The 3,435-nt window shown below is 38.6% G+C and overlaps 1 pseudogene; it reads left to right on the forward strand.

Moving 5' to 3' along the window:
- Window positions 1-2,299: 2,299 nt before the first annotated feature.
- LOC118543151 (alpha-ketoglutarate dehydrogenase component 4 pseudogene) lies at window positions 2,300-2,616 on the forward strand (annotated as a pseudogene).
- The last annotated feature ends 819 nt before the right edge of the window (window positions 2,617-3,435 follow it).

Below are 3,435 nucleotides of genomic sequence, written 5' to 3' on the forward strand. Positions count from 1 at the left end.
AGACACCCACATTGGCTCATTTCCTCACCCGTTTCAAGTCTTTGCTCAAGTACCACCTTTTTAATGAGGTTCTACCCTGATTGTTCTCTTCGAAATTGTAACATCCTGGGCGCCTGGGTGGCTCAGTCGTTAAGCGTCTGCCTTTGGCTCGAACCCCACATCAGGCTCCCTGCTCCGTGGGAAGCCTGCTTCTCCCTCTCCCACTCCCCCTGCTTGTGTTCCCTCTCTCTCTGTGTCTCTCTCTGGCAAATAAATAAATAAAACCTTTGAAAAAAAAATTGTAACATCCTCCTCCCCCCCACAAAATCTTCATTCCTGTTACCTTACTCTACTTTTTTTTTCCCATCACATTGATCACCTTTTAATATATTATATATAATGTTTACTGTCTTTCCCTACTTAAATGTAAGTTTCCTGAGGGCAGGGTGTTGGTTTGCAACCTTGGGAGTTCTCTGGGTGAAATTCAAACCTGGCTCCCATACAAGGAGGGCAGGGAGAGACAAAAGAAAGAGACAGGCCACTTGGGATTGGTAGGTGGCAGGTTTAACAAGCAAGGGAGTTTACATGCAAGGCTTATCTTGGGCGACAACAAGATGAGTAGATCTTCATCCCCACCTGCCAGAATCTTAAAAGTTTATATAGAGGCCTTAACAGGGTTCTGTCACATACATAGTCCAAATGGTCTCAATAACGCATTACTTTTTTTTTTTTTAAACAACACATTGCTTTTTTAAAGTTGTGTCCTTGAAACAGCTCCAACGATGGGAATGGCCCTTGGAAAAGTACATTCCAAGGACAGGGAGGGACTAAGAAGCCTCCCATTGCCTGGCTCTAGCTCACAGGTCAGCTGGAAGTCACGCCCTCTTGATGACCTTCTCCAACACAGGGATCTCTGTTTTGTTCACTGCTGTGTCTCAAGGACCTCACACTGGGGAAGGCAAACTCTTCTGTTCAGTTTCGGATGGTGAATATTTCTGGCTTTGAGAACCATATAGTGTCTGCTGCAACTAAACTCTGCCATTCATCATTCAAAGGTAGCCACAGATAATACATAAGCAAATGGGTGTAGCTGAATAGAATAAAACCTTACTTACGGACATTGAAACTTGAATTTTAATATAATCTTCACATATCACAGAATATACTTCTTTTTATTTTTTTCAACCACTTCAAAACATTTTTAAAAAAATACTTAGTTTACAGGCCATAAAAAAAAGGGAGAATATGCTGGATGTGGCCTCCAGGCCACAGTTTGCCAACAGCTGACCTAGAATATAGTAAAGGTTTGAATGGAAGATTTTATGCCAAAGTACTTGAGGGTACTTGAAAGTTATGTATTATTTTAAGTATATTGAGTATTCCTTATACAATCATGTCTATGTTATTATTGTGTTTGTCAAGTACTTTTCATAGTCAGCACAGAGGAACATTTAACTTCATCCACTTTCTGAATTATGACTCATTTAATTTAGTTAGATTAGAATAAGAAAGTTTTCAATAAAAATGGTAGATGGTAAACAATTCTGGCCCCAAATATCTCATCCATCTCACATTGTACGACACCAATAAAACCAAGTTCTCAACATGAGCCTTAGACTTGATTTTATTATTGTTTAAAAAGCAACTGACAGCACTAGGAACTAAACCAGTTTGGACGATGTGAACATTTTTAACAGTGGCTCATACTGAGAAAAGATGAAGTTGGCTCATGTCAACATTATAGAAAAGGCTGCATGGAGTAAGGACGTGTATTACTGGAGCTGGAGGATTATCTCAGCACATTTCTGACCTGCTCGAGCACGGGGAATTGGAGGGCTCTCCCAGGGAGGTGGAGTCGGTTCAATTCCCACACTGGCTGATTAGTTCAGGACTTTGTTCTTATAGATACACCTTGTTCTCCTAAGACTAAAGTAGACATTCCGCAATCCCATCCTGACGCACAAAGGGAGCAGAGCCATGTGCATAATAGGTAGTCAGTAAAGATTTGAATTAATGGATAAATATATAGATAGCTTTGAACTACTGGGGGAAAGCAAACACTCATTCTGGTAAACAGGCCATCAACAAATATGACTTTTTTTTCTGCTCTATTCTTGTCTGCCATGGGAAAAACAAGAAATACAAGCCCCAATGCTTGGCCACTTAATCATTCATTTATTTCACATTTATTGAGTATATACTATGTTCCAGAAACCCTACAAGGAGCTGGACCTACGAAACTAATCAAGACAGCAAGGCTGCATTGTAACTTTCATAAGGCCTTGCTACTTCCCTTCTTCCATAAAAATTAATTTGGGTCATGATGGGCACTGAGATGGCACCTGCCAGCAGGGTCATTCAGGTCGTCGAGTCACATACTCCATTAATAAGATCCCCTGACAGAAGAGACAACCCTAAACCCAATGTATCAGAAGTTTTGAGGTCAACGGGACTACCACCTCACTCCTCTTCAACTTCACAGCATTCTGATGGAAGTAAATCACCAGCACGGCTGGTGCATTAGGGTCCACCAGACACTGCAGAAATAATAAAAACAGTACCTCAGGACAGAAATACAGAAGGAAACTTGTGTCCCAGAAAGAAATTGAATTTATCCACCGTGGAGGTCCAGAATAATCACTGACACTGTGGCTGCTGTTGGTCATCAGACAAAGGAAGAGTCTTTACAATAAAGGACTTCCAAAATGGCACACGAGAAATTACACATTAAACAACTTCAATAAATATTCTCTTTAAAAAATGAAATATAGAAAATTTAGATGGACACTGGCATCTCCTAATATATGTATCTTGGTCAGCTTCTCTACACGCTTACCTAATTGTTCATATACTTATTAAAGTATACATTTTCCAATGTTAGCCTATTACTTTACTCTTGATTATCAAGTATTACCAGTGTTGAGCTGTTAAAAGCACACAATATCTAGTAAACTATCATAGATTTCCCATAATTGCACTTTTTGTTCAGTTTCTGTTTAGACACAGGAAGATTTATCATACAGAACTGCTGCTTTTGGGAAGTGGTTTTCCTGAAACTGGATGAGGCCCAGTGAAAGAATGACTCCATTATTTGTTCTTAGCTTTCTTAAAATTTTTTCATTCACAAAGTTACTAGAGTATAACTAGTTTAAAAAGTTTATCCTACACTAAATGATAAAAAGATAGCCAAGGTAAACCAGGTGAATTTGTGGTATTAAAAGTGGGAGTTAACACAAAAGATTATTTGTACCTATATTCAGAAGAAAACACCAGAGTATAAAATGGAAAATAAGATATCAAAATGAATATAACACAGGAATAGATGTTGACTAGAAATTGCAATTTACTATGTTATTAGGGGTGTTAAGTCTTAGTCTTTGATTTTATTTACTGTTTTGATTGTCATCATCTGTGCAAATTCTGATAACCATTAACTTTCTCAAACTTAATGTCTGA

Source organism: Halichoerus grypus, chromosome 7 (genome assembly GCF_964656455.1).
Source record: "Halichoerus grypus chromosome 7, mHalGry1.hap1.1, whole genome shotgun sequence".
Lineage (NCBI taxonomy): Eukaryota > Metazoa > Chordata > Mammalia > Carnivora > Phocidae > Halichoerus > Halichoerus grypus.